This window comes from Argiope bruennichi, chromosome 6, assembly GCF_947563725.1.
Source record: "Argiope bruennichi chromosome 6, qqArgBrue1.1, whole genome shotgun sequence".
Taxonomy (NCBI): Eukaryota; Metazoa; Arthropoda; class Arachnida; order Araneae; family Araneidae; genus Argiope; species Argiope bruennichi.
Window position 1 is genome coordinate 116,881,479 of NC_079156.1, and position 16,747 is coordinate 116,898,225.

The 16,747-nt window shown below is 29.1% G+C and overlaps 1 protein-coding gene across 4 annotated transcripts in view; it reads left to right on the forward strand.

The window, feature by feature from the left end:
• LOC129972348 (FMRFamide receptor-like) overlaps positions 1 to 16,747 on the forward strand; it is a 359,306-nt gene that overhangs the window by 92,075 nt on the left and 250,484 nt on the right. The gene's annotated exons all lie outside the window — the stretch shown is intronic.

A 16,747-nucleotide genomic window follows, 5' to 3' on the forward strand; every position in this document is an offset into this window, starting at 1 on the left:
CTATCTGAGAAAACGATAATTCAAAAATGCTTTGAGCTAGTCGGATGAGAATATATATATGATCTTTACACAGGAGTTTATATTTCTGCCGAAATTTGATATTCTGGAAGAATTTAAAATTTGATATTCTGGCTATTCGAATAGAATTTGATATTCTGGCTATTCGAATAGAATTTGATATTCTGGCTATTTGAATAGAATTTGATATTCTGGCTATTCGAATAGAAATTAACGGTACAACCACAACATGAAAAGAGTTACATACACAAAGCAAAGCGCACAGACTTAACATCTAAATTGTAGATCAGTTCAAATTTTGAAACATATCTGTTGAAAGGTAGACCATAATTCAATCAATTCACTTTCACAAGCAAGTAAACGCAATAATTTAAAAATTAAATTTGATATGTGTTGTTGCTACATTTTTGTCAAATTTTTGGTTCAACTGGTTGAAATAAAAGAATACTTGTAATACATAGATGCATATACATATAATACATATTCATATAATACATAAATACATATACATATAATACATAAATACATATACATATAATACATAAATACATATACATATACAAAAATGCATATTCGATTTTGTGTACTAAATGCATTCCAACGATTAATCAAGGAATATAAGCTCTTTCATAACCATTGATTAACATTGGCATGAGGCTAATAATGTACCAGTACCAATTTTCTTTACTATATTACCATACACACTACTCTCATGGGCAGGACTCTGAAAATAAATATCTGAGCACTCACGAACTTTCTCAAGTTCCACAATTTTATACAGAGGAATGGGGTAAAAATTTTTTATAAGATAGCATCCGAGAAACTTTCGGGGAGACAATTCACGTTGGTTTCATAATATGCTGTTGCAACGTCATAACCTAACGCATTATTAAACCTTGATAATTCTCGTCGTTAATTATTTAACTACTTAGTTAAATAAAATGGTCAAATAGTTACTTAGTTAAATAACATGGTAGTAATATTTAATTAAATAGAAGGAAATAAAGTTATCGAAGAACAAGGCACAACGAATTTTTCAGCGAAAGTTGCTTCGCTTAATAATGTTTTCCCAGATTGCCTATTTACAGATTCCCAGATTGCCTACACAGTATAATAGAAATTTGCAAAATTTTATTTTTCAGAAATATGGGAGTTGCAGTAAAACTTCAAGAGCGTGAGGTTCTAAATAGAAGTATCATATGCAACTGGAATTTAGATCACATTTATGTTATATTTTTTTTAAAAAATTATGAATATTTTTTTTAATTATTTCTTATGATATATTTAATTACTTAGTTTTCACATAGTATAGTATTCAGTACTTCATTCAATTCTAATTTTATTTTGACATTTGAATTTATAAAAGTAATTTTTGCAAATTTTGTAAAATAATAAAATGCATTGAAGTTTTTTCTGCTTTTTAATCTTTATTCTAAAAAGCGGTCACAAATTCATTCTCTGTTAAAAGAAAGATATTTAATATGGCGTATGATTGTTTCTATACATTGTAAATATGTGTATAGAGTTCTTTAATACAACTATTGACGATAGAATTTCAATGCAGCCATTCCTGTTTGCTCAAAGAATATCAAGGCGATATTTCTATTCTCACCACACATTGTCCAATATTTCGTCTGTCAGACCAGACGCCTCATCTGTAATCCTAACTATAAGAGTAAGTATGATATTCAAACTGACGTTTCAAATACTGTATCCTTTAGATAACCCAAAAATTGCTATTGGATATTAATAACCTTTTTGAATTCGTGGAGCCAAAAAAACACATCGATATTTTTCCTTTGTTGACACCATTCTGATACCGGTCGAATGCAACATCACTATTTATGCATTAGTTGCACTCTATGGTAGACTAAAAGTAAATAAATAAAAATACGATTGGCGCCATTTTGATTCCATGGCGAATGAAAAATGACTATTTCCGCATTAGTCGCATTATTTTTGACTAAAAATACTTAAAAATACGATTGCTTCATGGTAAAAATTTTATAGAATTAAATCATCTATAGTATATAGCAAATTACATTGTTGCATGTGTGTGTATGTGCGTGTGTGTGGTGTGTGTATGCACACGCGTGTATATGTGTGTGTGTGTGTGTAACATGTTGAAACTTTTGAAAGTTTAGAACTTCTATTTATTTCACTACGGGAGGCGTTTCATGTACAAGAAGCGATGATAAAAGTGACATCTGTTTACATTGCGATACAAGCACAATAAAGACCAAAATTTTTCCCTTCAGTGGTTTTACTTGGAGATTTTGATAGGCATTTCTTTCAGATGTGTAGTTTTAGGAAAGGGAAAATTAGTTGTCTTTAAAAAATGTTATAAACATTAAGGTTTTTTATTCCTTCATTCGGAGCATTAGAAAATTCTAAAGTGAACAGTTTTTTTTTGAGCGCATGCAGAAATCCCTAGTGTAAATTTAGAATGAAGTTAATATGGGCTAAATTGGTATAAAAATTGGAAAATTAATCAGAATTTAAATATATTAAGGAATATCATTACATATATATTCAACGGTTGTCTTGAAATAGTTTTTTTTCCTTACAACCAGGAAAAAAAATTATGACATTTATGTATTTTACAATTTTTTTAGTATAAAATTCATGGGAATGTATTCCGACTTCTTTCAGTTTCATTAAGTTTAATTTCCGTTTCCAAATAAAATAAAAAAAAATAATTGAATTTAATTGATTTATTTATAATAAATTTCTGAAATTTGTATTATCAAAGAAAATATACAGATTCACAATGCGTCAGAACTCAAATACATAAGGAAGTGAGAGAAAATCACCACATATTTCATGGAGAAGAACAAATGCATTTAAATTTTGTTTGTTCGATGATTGACTTACAGCGCACTTAATAATAATTATAAAAGGAAATCAAGTTATTTACATAAAAAAGAATACCATTAAGCATTAGGTACAAATTAGAGTTCAAATATTAATTACGAAAAAATCTTTTTTTAAAGAAAATTTGTATATTTCAATGATTGATAATCATAGATTTTGGGCATTTTATTTTTGAAACTTCATTTGTCATTATATTGCATTATATACTGAATTCATTTCAAACTAGTTAGAATTTAAATGTATTTTTCTTTAGAACAATCACGCGCCACTTATATTTTTGAAAATTATTTTTCTATAAATGCAATTGTAAATGCAAAATAGTTTCTTTTATTTAATTTTTTCTTCATATGCATTACAGATTTAGGTTTATCTTCAACAAAAGGTAAAATGGAGTTTTATTTTCTTTTGTGATTAATAGCTCAAACTAACCACAAATAATAATAATTATTCTTAAATTAAACTAATTCTAAAACTAAAAAATAACTAAATCTTAACTATTTTAAAAGCTTTATTTAAAATCAATAGAATATTTTAAATAAAAACTTTGAAACATCTTTTTAGCAGGTTATGAGTATTTTTGCTCATATACGTCATTATATATGATGGTTCAAGGTTATTTAACAGTGAAAAATTTAGATACAGAGATATAGTAGTGGTTTCAGATATTCATTAAATATATGATATCTTAATTTATAAATAATTAACTTTTCTTGTCCTGCTTTTTAATGGCAGTTTAATGGAATTCTCTTTCGTTTTGTTACGGAACAATAACTTTATCCGCAGTTTTAGATAACCATTTATTATATTTTGATACATTGTAGTGATATTTTTTGCACTTCAAGAGTTTAGTTGTGGCCTGATCTAAAAAAGAAAAAACATTTTAAAAAATACATTAAAGCTGTGAATAAAGACATTACAAAAACGCAATCAGGGTTTGAAATTTTTTTCAATCAAATGAATGACATTAAATTTTTTTGAAATGACATTGATTTTTTTTTTTTTGTATGCTGATATTTCTCTCGAGGCAGTTTTGAAATGAAGCATTTAAGAAAAAAAAATCAAGATTTTTCACATCATTAAACATTAATGGGCAAAAAAAATTTATTCTTCTGGAATTTCAAGAAAAGCAATGAGAAGTAAATTATTTTAGCTAAGTTGACATTATAAAGGCTCTAAAGGTAAATTGCTTTATACACAAAAGTTTTTTATGCTTATTTTTTTTCTCTGTTGAAATTTTACTTTACTTTCCTTCCTCCTTGAAATTAAAGTTTTTGAAAACTTACTTAATTACATTACTATCACTTTTTTTCGTTGAAAGTATTTTAAGTAGTTTCAGAAAATATCTTGAGAAACTTTTCTATGAAAGAAGGAAATTATGTCTGGAGGGCTCAATAAATAGGCAAAGTACTTGTCGAGAGAAACTTCGTTTAATATCAACTTTTAGCTATTTAAAGGCTTTGTATTAAACTAATTGCGTTTTGGAACTCATGTGTTTGAATAAGAAAAAAGAGGCTTCTAGATTCGGGTTGATTAATTTGAATAAAAAAATAAAAAATATCGCAAAATGTCACAAAATTAACACATGATTTGAATTTGCCTTCATTCTTGCATTAAAGTATTGACAACCCTATATATATATATATAAATACATTTTGCAGCTAATAGTTTAGGGTTAGTAAAATAATGAAGCGTTACACTATAGAACGTGTTTTTATTGTTGAACAATACTTCGAAAATAATGAGAGTCTGGCGGCCACAGTTCGAAAATTTGAGAATTGGCTCTAAATATTGGCAAGATTTCTTTTTGTGGGGTTATTTGAGTTCAAAGGTCTATGCCAACAAGCCCATAAGCATGAATACATTGAAGGAGGAAATTAAACTCTGCATTGAAGAAATTCAGCCACATTTTTGCAAAAGGGTCGTGGAAAATTTCTGCAAAAGAGTGCATATGTGCCAGTAAAGCTGTGGAAGTCATTTCTCCTATATACTTTGCCATACATAACTCTATCCTGTGTAATTTATGATTTTATAAAAATACAACAACTAAAATACTAATTACAGCCGTGTAAAGAAATACTAATTATACAATTAGCATTTTTTTGAAAATGGGAAGGGGGATCATTTAATTGTAATCTTTTTCTGAAAATTTTAAGAATACTTGAAATTTTTTAAATTCCAAACTAATTAATAGCTGAAAGAGGAAATGATTTATAAGATAAAAAATGTAATATAATACACGGCATCTTTATTTTATAATGCTAATTTATAGACCTAAATTTCAAAAATTTGTGCTAAATAAATTAACCGTAATCACTTTCAATACTGACATGTAAATATTCGCAAATGCTGAAAAGGCATTAATTTTCAGACGTTTTCTACTTTCCTTTAGTATACGACTAATTATAAAAATAATAGTTTTTTTTTACTTATAAAATGCATTGATACTTTTAAAAGAGCATAAAATGCATTAATAATTTTAATAAGGTTTTTACAGAAATGTTATTCAGATTTTTAAAATGGCTTTCTATATGTTCTTATGTGTGTTATTGACTTGCATTTGTAAGACACGTAACATATTTGACACAAAACGAAAGTATAAAAAGAGATTAAACTAAACAGCCTACGTGGGCTAAGGCCTAAAGTGCGCATATCTGCTTTTATTTCATGGCCGAGGGCGCCGGGGTGCAGAACATATGCCCCGGTTAGGTGTTCAGCGTAACGCTGAAGCCCGAGTGTTTAGTTCCTAAGCATGCTTGGTCCTCAGCTTATCAACCCACTGAAGGGATGAAAGACTGAGCCGACCTTGTCTAGCCCAAGGATCGAACCTCGGCCCTGTACATTGGGATTAGGGATTGCAGTACCGGGATACCGAATACCGGTATTTTGAGCCATTTGTACAATTTCGTAATACCGGTATTCACAAGTTTAAATACCGGTTTTTCGGTATTAACTAGAAATTTTTAAAATTGTCTCCATTATATGTTCAGCGATCGCCAACATTGCAAAATAGTATGTTTTTGTTTTTATGTCTCCCTAACGGGCGAAATTAATTAGCTAATTAATGGCTTAAATCTAAATTAGCGAAACATGGATTATCCATGAAAGAAAATATTGCATCCATAACGACTGATGGAGCAACAATTATGAAAAAAGTTGGAAAGTCGATTGGTGCAAATCAGTAGTTGTGCTATGCACATGGAATTCAATTAGGAGAAATAGATGTATTATACCAAAAATATAAAGAACAGAAGAATCCAAATACTGTGGATATAGAAACTTCGGATTCCAACTTTGAAGAGAGTGAGAGTGAGAGTGTGAGTGATATTGACAATGAAGATAATGACAATGTAATTGTTGAAGAAGATATTGCTAATGAGGATGAATTATTATCCTATCCAGAATGGCTCCCCATAATTTATAAAGTTCGAAAAAATGTTAAAATATTTAAACGTTCCCCTATAGAAAGGATATATTACTAAAATATATACTAACTAAAAATAAAACAGAACATATGTTAATAATGTTTAGAATCTAATATGTTAATATTAGATTCTAAAACACGTTGGAACAGTTTACTCCTAATGATGGAACGATTTTTAAAACTGAGAAATCCAATCCAAAAAGCAATAATCGACTTAAACCTGTAAATTAATTTTTCAGATAGTGAATTCGACTTAATATCCAGAACTATATCAGCTCTATTTCCAATAAAACTGACTATTGAGGCATTATGTCGGAGAGATTTTAATTTATTAACAGCTAATGCAACAATAAATTTCATGTTGCAGTCAATGAAAGAACAGCACACATCACTATCTGAAGAATTATATATTACATTGAAAAATCGCACAGAAGAAAGGCATACCGAAATAGAAAATGTCTTTTGGTATTTACATAATTCTAATGATTTTAAAAATGAAAATGAAAAAGAAGAAAAGAGACTAACCAATTCAAATCTGATTAAGTTAGAGTAAAGTTTCTTTAAAATTTTTTTCCCACAAACCTATCCGCATTCAGAAGAATTCGGTTCAGTTATCGAAGATTATGATGTCACTACTGTCGATAGTGAAAAGGAATTGTCTCTTGAACAAAAATCTGAATGAGCGATAAATAAGAAAATTTCAACGAACCAAAATACAATACAGAAATCATCTATATCCAAAACCATCCGACGAGAAATCGATTTATTTGAAGATGAGGGATTTAGAGGTAAATATTTGGAAAAAGTATATCGCGCATTGCTAACAGTACCACCAACTAGCGTAGATGCCGAAAGAGCGTTTTCGACAGCTGGTAATTTTTACACAAAATTACTTTTCAGGCTTAATGACAGTACAAATATTTATTATGTTTTGTTTTATCAAATTTCAAAAATGTGTAATAGTACCAGAGATTGAATATTTACACTTTTTTTGTGATTTAAATAAATAAAATATTTCTTTACTTTTATGTGATTATATACTGTTATAATTTATAAGTTATACATTATTTTTTGTGATATTTACACTCTCTAACAAAACTGGTAAATAAAAAAAAGAAACACCTGTGTTTGGTTTCTTTTTCCAAAATTTCTAATACCGGTATTAAAACCGGTAACCCGGTATTAAGATCTAAAAAATACCGAATACCGGTATTGAAATTTTGGTCACATTTCTATTATTTCACAAATTATTTTTTAGTTAAAGAATTTTAAGGCAGTAATTAAGGAAAGAATCCATAGAATTTTCTGCACTTTTTATCGATATGCGCTTACAGAGGAAATCAAATTTTTTATGCAATCACAACTTTTGTAATTTACTCGAGCACTTTTAAATTGAATGTATAAAAACAGAATAAATAATTACTATTAGAAAAATGTATAATGAATTACACTAAATCTATTACCTCAGAAAAGCCTTTTGTATGGCGAAAATATACTTCATAATAAATTATCATATATCTACGAATTTAAAATAATTAGAAAAATAAAAGAATCACTACCCCCGGCTTCAGCTACGGCTCCGATCTCAGCAACTTTTGTATTATATGACAGTTTATGGCCTCTGGGTATCTCATCAGGGATTGCAATTTTTCACATGAATTTCAAAATTAACACTTCATTTTACATCTTATATGGGAAAGAAAAACAATAACTGAAAAATTTGTTAGCCCTTTAGTATTGATTTTGCCAAATTTCAGCAATCATGACATATTTCATTGTAACCGTGATCTGTTGACTCCTTTACTTCTTAAGTGATATGGCAAAATTAAACCTTAACATACCTCTTAGTCTTAATAATCCAGCCGATTTGGCGAATTAATTTCACCATTTTCAGAGAATAACAGACCAATCAGAATTTTCAATGTTTATTATGCATGTGTAATTTAATTTAGTTTTTTATTTCGGTATGGAAAGATGTAGCATTTTTCAAAGCTATGTGGTATTTCTATTCATATTTGGGTGAACAACTGGTCACAAAAGGTGACTATTCATAACAAAATATAGGGTAATTCAAAAAAAAAAAAAATCATTAGATTTTGAAATAGTAATGCCTTGGAAACAATGCTACTTTAAATATTAATGTAGGACAGAAGAAGTTAAAATTTTATTATTTTCCATTTTATTTTCTAAATACTGCGGACGTATATTTTTGATTTCAGCTATAAAATGAAAGAATACATTTATAGAAAGGAGAAGTATCGATTGGCTGATATGATACTGGCTATTTAAATTATCTTTTGGCTGATATGATTATGGCCCTGTTTAGGTGCTTTGCAAGTATTCTCATCGTACAGTAACGCAATATCTTCCTTCTTTCTGTGCCTGCTTGGCGATTTCTTTGTTGATTAACAAGTGGCATCTGCGAAATTTTCCATGAATTTGCGTTTTAGACGAGCTTTACCAAACCGATTGATAATTTTGAATCGCAGTGTGATAGTACGCACTAACTACAAATTTACACCCTGAAGGATTTGCTTCGAAATTCAATATGTATCCCCCTTTAGATGTTAAATCCGTGTACCAAATTTTATTCGTCTAACTCTGTAAATTTGTTTTATATAGTTATTTTGTTAACTTAAATTTGGACAGACATACTTCCTCTAGTTGGATTTCGTTAAAAATTTGATAGATATTTACATAATTGGTGTAAAGAAAATATGCCAAATTTCATTCGTCTAGTTCAAAACTTTTTTGAGTTATCTTTGTCACTGACAGACAAACAGATGTAATACCATAAATGCGTTTTGTGAACTTACGGAGGGGGGGAGAGGTCTAAAATGTAGTGATTCGTCAAAAACTCGAGATCGATTATTATTATTATTATTTGACCATTTTTCTAAATTTTTTTTACGAGAAAGTAAAAAGATACCCAACTGCAATATTTGACCCCATTTACTGTACAGTTAATGTAGTCCTGTGGCCGTTCAGCTCAATTGGCTGTACATATTGGCACACCGCCACCTATTGATGAAAATCGTAACCAAGCGAAATTGTGTATCGTTGGTGGCCATAGAATCAGCTGCATAATATTTTAAGCAGGCGATCTTTAATTGTAATAAACCTTTAGATAAAAATACTATTTTATATAAGCGTCTTTAAAATATATTGATAAATTTCGATGCTAAGATTAATCTCCGCTTGCTAGCACTGAAAATAGAAAAAAGTAAGATGCTAAATATATATTCTTTTTAATGAAAGATTGTTTTTTAAATCATGCTAAGGAAGATTCTTCATAGAAAAATAAGGTTCTTTTATCGAAATATTAGAAATCCTAAGGAATGTTCGTGACAAAAAAAAAGCTCTTATTTATTTTTTATTTTTTTCGTTTAAAACTATATGTATATATATATGCTATAATGAGGATTCTAATTTGCATAAGATGGCAAAAAAAAAAAAAAAAGCTCTTATTTATTTTTTATTTTTTTCGTCTAAAACTATATATACATATATATGCTATAATGAGGATTCTAATTTGCATGAGATGGCAAAAAAAAAAAAAAAAAAAAAGCTCTTATTTATTTTTTTTATTTTTTTCGTTTAAAACTATATATATATATATATGCTATAATGAGGATTCTAATTTACATGAGATAAAATTTATTCTTTTCATTTATTTAACTTTTTCGAGTTCAAAACTTTTTTGCATCATTTTCTGAATGATAAATTAAGCTAAACAAAAAGATAAATGAGATTATTAATAATATTTCCCGCAATTTATCAAGCTATGTTGGTAGATAGCGAAGAAACATAGAATTAAAATTACTTTAAAATAATGAAGTTTTCATTTTGAACACGCTTCCTCTCTAATTAGAAAAATAATGAATTTCAGAAAGCAATGAAAAAGATAATTTGTCTAAAACATTGAATGCCCCGCAAATGTTATTATTATGCACGCTGTTGATTATAGTACTTTATTTTCACTGTAAAATCTTTTCCTCTTTCAGAGAAATGTTTTTTCTAAAATCGATTATCCATATAATTTATTTATAATATTTTCGATATGCTTAGTTATTCCTTTATAACTCTTATAAAAAATGATTTTCAGACGGCTGTTAAAATTTCTTTTGTTTTCCAATCAAAGAACCTTGAAGCATTTTGAAACAAATTAAATTATTTTTTTTTAGTTTTTTCTTCTGTATATCTATTAATATATTAGAAAAAGCAATTTGAAGTTTTATCAGCATTTCTTCTTAATGTATTTAATTTTCTAAATTGAAGTTTCAAATGAGTTTCTTTTAAAGGAAGATGTATTTTTTTCTTTATCAGGATTATTGTGTAGAAAAAAAAATGTTTACTAATTTTTGTGGAATGCAAGTTATTAAACAGCAGTTTATATTATTGTATTCAGAATATTAAATTAGAATGCCTTCGATAAATAAATTTTAATTTTATTTTCAAGTCCTGAATTATTTTTTTCATTATTTTTATCGCATATTGGCATTCATTAAAAATAAGCATATTCAGAAATGCGAATAATTTGAATATATTTTTATTTCATACATGAAACATAAAGTAATTTTGAAATATCTAGTAATTGGTGAAAAATTATGAAAGATGATAGATAAAGGCAAGATCTAGATTTTCTAGTTATGCTTAATATCCAGTTTTTTTTTTATTTTAAAATATAATTTAACTAAATAAATTTGATTAAAAACTGATTTTAAAAAATTAGTTATTTATATGAAACTATCAATACCATGAATATATACACTATAATGCATATATTTTATACTTAGTCTGATTAATTAGCTATTATTAATAATAACTGATAATTGTTATATATCAGTTTATCATTTTACTGGTTATTATTAATATTGAGCGTAAGGTATATACTGCTGTAAATATGATTAATCAGTTATTGTATATAGTAATCACGATTAATATTAATAATAACAAGCCAACATAATAAATTGATTGATCTTTTGGTTGATTAATCTGATAATATAACTGATTAATCACATTATCCGTAACGTATGCATATGTAGTAATATTAGTTAGTAGCAAAACTTGATTTTTAGAATTTATTACTCAGAAACCATTTGAACAAAAAATGTTGGTTTTGCATATTTTAAATATTATTTATATGACTGTCAAATGAGAATTACAGCAACTGGTTAGAAAGGAAACAATTCGTTAAAATATCTACCTAGAAATGGAATGTACTTTGAAAACATTATGCTTTTGTTTTCAAACTGTGAATGATCATACGTGGCTGATGTATGATCTACAAGAGTTGTGTTTTATAAGAAAAGGAAATTATTATCGAAGAAAGAAAGAAAAATTACTCTCACGTTTTTCAGAAATGATGTCACGAAATCAAATAAAATGTGATTTTTCTTAAATTGATAAGTTGCCCGCCAGTCATTACAGCTATGGAACCAATGAGGTAATCAGAAAAGTATTGTGGCATGCTTTTCCTATCTTGTAAATGAAGAATTTCTGAATGTTTCGGTGATAATATACAAGGGCCTTGATAAGGCCACAAGGATTATAGACTATTCCCTCCTAAATATTCGATACTTGTTGGCTTGCATTCATGTTTGGTAGCATATTGGGCAATGTTCACGAAGGTTATCTTCACCGAAAAGCGTTATGACGTTATTCTTCATCATAATTAGAATATACTTTTTTGTGCTAATTTGCATATTATCACTGTTATATTTTTATGTATTAATTACACAAAAAGAAAGTATTGCAATCATCACAAATTTTGAATTCGATTTTTCGATGACCTCCACTTTTCAGAGCTCCCCGAGCGCCAAAAACACCTTTTTACGAATTTCTGAATGTTTCGGTGATAATATACAAGGGCCATAGATAAGGCCTCAAGGATTATAGACTATTCCCTCCTAAATATTCGATACTTGTTGGATACATTCTTCATCATAATTAGAATATACATTTTTATGCTAATTTGCATAATATTACTGTTATATTTTTATGTATTAATTACACAAAAAGAAAGTATTGCAATCATCACAAATTTTGAATTCGATTTTTCGATGACCTCCCCTTTTCAGAGCTCCCCGAGCGCCAAAAACACCGTTTAATGAATTATGTCTATCCGTTCGTCAGTATGCCTATGAACATGATAATTCAGAATCGCTTTAAGCTACAGGGTTGAGATTTGATATATGAACTTTACACCATTTCACTAGCCGAGAGAGGTATGGAGCCAGTGTGGTAATCAGGGAAGTACTGTAACATTCCTTTCCTGTCCTGTAAATAAGGAATTTCCGGATGCTGCGGTAATTTTCGATCAGAAATCCTTTCCTCTTGAATATTCGATATTTACTGAAATGCATTCGAGTTTTGTAGCAGATTATCAAAACTTGATACCATGGATATCATGGCGGAAATATCCGATTATCCAAGCTAGACGTAATGTGAAGTTATTCTCAATAAGTATTAGAATATAAGTTTTCATGCTTGTTTTCACAATATAATTATTACTTTTTCATCGACTAATTATACAAAAGGAAGGTATTCTGGTTGACACACATTTTGAATTCGAAAATTCAATTATCCTCCACTTTTCAAAACTTTTTGAGTCTCCAAACGGCTTTTTACGAATTGTGTCTGTCCATCCGCCCGTTGTGAACATGGTAACTCAAATCCGCTTTATGCCAAAGAAATTTATGCTTTTTACACCAAATTTCTAGATTTGTATTCAAATTCGAACGAATTAGAGGAAATATGTTCTGTCCGGCTGTCCGAAAATAAATTAACACGATAACCACAAGACAAAGAATGCTAGGATTGACAAAATTTGGTACACAGATTAAATATTTAAATTTTCAATATACATCCAATTTGTAATTAAATCCGTCAAGAGGTTGACCATAATTTCGCATTCATATAAACAAGTTAAAAAGAAAGCGGAGCAAAGTAAGAAATGATATTTGGTTCACAATTTGAGCATCTAATTGTAGGTCTTCATTACATTTTTGGACCATAACTTAAAGGTTGACAGTGTGATGGTATGTATTTCATAAATATATAAGCATGTGAACTCAAAAGCACAAAGACTTAAATATATGAAATTTGGTATGCGGTTTTGTGTCTTTATTTGGTCTAAAAAAGTATGTCCAAAATATTAGGTTTTAGTAAAAGTTTCTTTCTCATCGCGCTATGAATGGCCTTATCTAGTTCTGCTTGTAAGTCATCCATCTGACTCTCCGACCCGCCACGAAGGCACACGGATTTAAAACATAAAATTAAATGACCGGACCGCCGCAACAGCAACACTAGCGGGAACTGTAGTTGAGTCCTAAGGGCCATCACCGACCACGGTACAATCCTCACCGAAGGAAGTACGTCCCGTCATCGATGAGAGGAGTCAGATCCCCCACCGATTTGTGTACCCTCCAGGGTGGCGAGATACAACCACCATGCCGGAAGCATCTCATCCTCATTTAGAGGTGCCCCCCCGGTTGGTTTGGCTCTGCTTGTACAAACATACAGACTTATCTATTAGTCGTCTATATCGTCGGTTTCAGTCGTACTAGAGCTCTTTTACAGTACGTTTCTTTTGTGCCACAGTTTCTTTCAAGATCTTCTTCTTCTCCCTCTCTCTCTTCTCTAGTGACGTAAAAGTATTTTTTAAGAGGCTTGTCACTGGAGACGAAACTTTGATTTTATATGAAAATGTACATTGAAAACGCCCTCGTTGTAAGGACAATAGACTTTCGACTGTCGCAAAGCCGGGATTATTAAGCCCCAAAAAGTTCATTCGTCTATTTCCATTTGATGGGAATTGAAAAGGCGTGATTTTCTACGAGCTCCTTCCTCAAGGCGAAACAATAAATTCTAAAAAATACTGTCATCAACAGAATCAATTGAAAACTACTATAGCAAAAAATGGCCCAGAATTAATGAACAGACGAATCGTTGTTTTTGATCATGACAACGCGAGACCACATATTGCATTATTCATAAGAGATAAGCTCTTATAGTTTGATTAAAATGTTTTACCGCATCCTGTGCACTCTCCAGATCTCGCTCCATCCGATCATTACTTCTTTCTGTCCATAAAAATTTTTCTTCGCGATGAGCGCTTTAAATCCATCAGCGAAATAAGAGCGCACCTCGAGGATTATTTCTTGTTCAAAACACAACAATTTTGGAAAGAAGGCATAGTGAGGCTTCCTGAGAGATGGAAGAAGGTAACAGAGCAAAAAGATTCTTATATAACAAAATAAATATTAACTTAAACATTAAATATTTTGTATTCATTTCATATTAGAAATCGAAAGAAAATTATGGGACACCCTAAAAACATTCGGTTTTGTAATGCTTGAATTAACCCATCCCAGAGATTAATCGCCAAAGATTGGCTCTAATTAGCTCTTATATAACTATAATAAGGCAATGACATACATTAGTAATATACAAGTACATTTTTTACAAAGTATGAAAAATGTTCGCGGAAACTATTTCTTTTCTGGTTTTGTAATAAGTTCCAAATTTTCATTTTAAAGACCATTCTTATATTTAAACATCAGAATGAGAACATATTGATATGGTTTAAAATTTTCACAAATATTTATTGTTTATGGAAAACAGAATTTCTTAGAATTTTTTATTAAGCTTGAAAAATAGAAGAAAGCACTTTAAGTGTTCGCTAACAATTTTATTGTTTATATACTGTGAATAATAATATAAGTTTTCGATGTGAAAATTTATGATCGATTTGACTAAAAAGATTTTCAAAATGGCACGAACATTTCCTTTTAGGGTTAGGTAGAACAAATTTTCAGAGAAACGTATTGAAACAACACATGTCGAGGCAACTTTTGGTTAAGGAAGTGTATTTTTATTGCTTGAAGAGCCTGGAGAGCCTTAATTGTAATATTCGATAGTATTTTTAAAAATTTTCTTTATACTCTTCTTTCACATTCTTATAGAAAGAGAGCAATCCATCTTATTGGAAATTTGACAACCATTCTTTCCAAGAAGTTAACTTTAATGGGTTTCAAAATAATTAATGTTATATTAGTAGGAACTGCTAGACTGTAAATACCTTAACTTTATGTAAAAGCATGGCAGAAAAGCTTGACTTCACATCGATAACGCTTCGAACAATAGTGTAATAAAGTTCAATATTCTTAATGGGACTCTCTGTATAAGGACCATTTTACAGTATTACTTGAACACTTTGGTATATTATTTACTTTCAGAGTTGTGTCTTATGTAGTAAAATAAAACATATTTTTTGAAGGTGTTGGTTTTGAAATCATGCCACCTAAGTACATTTGCTTCTTTTACCAGTTTTAAAGATAAATATAATATCTATAATAATATCTCAAGATTTGAACTCACAATTAAGTTCATGATTGTAATAAATGGGAAAACAAAATGAAAGTATTTTTTAAAAAATTGAAAAGCAAATAGCAAGTTAATACTTATGGTCACCCATTCTAAAGAAAATTCTTTTAACTGATTTGAAGAATTTTGTCAGAAATGTAAAAATTTCGGATGAGTTTGTAAATGGTCGCTCCGGCTCAAGGGGGAAGAAATAGCGGGGGGAGTGTGAAATTTTCATTTATCTGTAACTTTCTTAATATTGAAGATAGAAAAATAAATCCAATTAGCCAAATCAGCACTTCAGCGAGATGAACAACTTTTGTATTTAAAGTTTTTCGATAACTGTAATATCTTAGAAGTTAAGTATAAAATGTGATATTCAAACACTAATTTTGAGTGCTTCTCACATTAGTAATTTATGTTGCCTGAGAGTAACTTAGATGTAGAACTTTATCTTACAACTTATTTTAAATCCTATTATGTATTTAAAATAAAAAAAAAATATTAAATAAACTGTTTGTAGAAAAAGGAGTGATTCTTTGATTACAATGGAGTAAATTATGAAATTGTATTATTTTAAATACATAATTTATATCTATAGTCGTGATTGATAATAATTGATTGATTATAATTTATAAATAATAATTTATAAATTATAAATTATTATTTATAATTTATATCTATAGTCGTGAATTTCTTGAAACGCGATTAATTCAATTTGTGAGCCATTACATTTTTTTTTTTTTTTGTAAATATCTAGCAAATTTATTAACTGCTTTAGTTATTATTCTTCATAAGAAATACAATTTATTTGCTTCAACAGTAAATCCTTACTTTCATGAAGAATAACAACAGACTAGTTTGGACAGAATTTAAATCTACTCTGAAAGTTTTGGTTATAGAGCATTATTATTGATTCTGATGTGTAATGTTCATCCCTAATAGAGGTGTAGTGATGGGGAAGCTATAAAAAAGATTACTGAGGAAAATCGTTGAAAAATATAGAAATCCCGAAGCCAAATCTGAAAGGCTCCATATCAGTAGGTTCAAACCACTTTTTAATGAAAA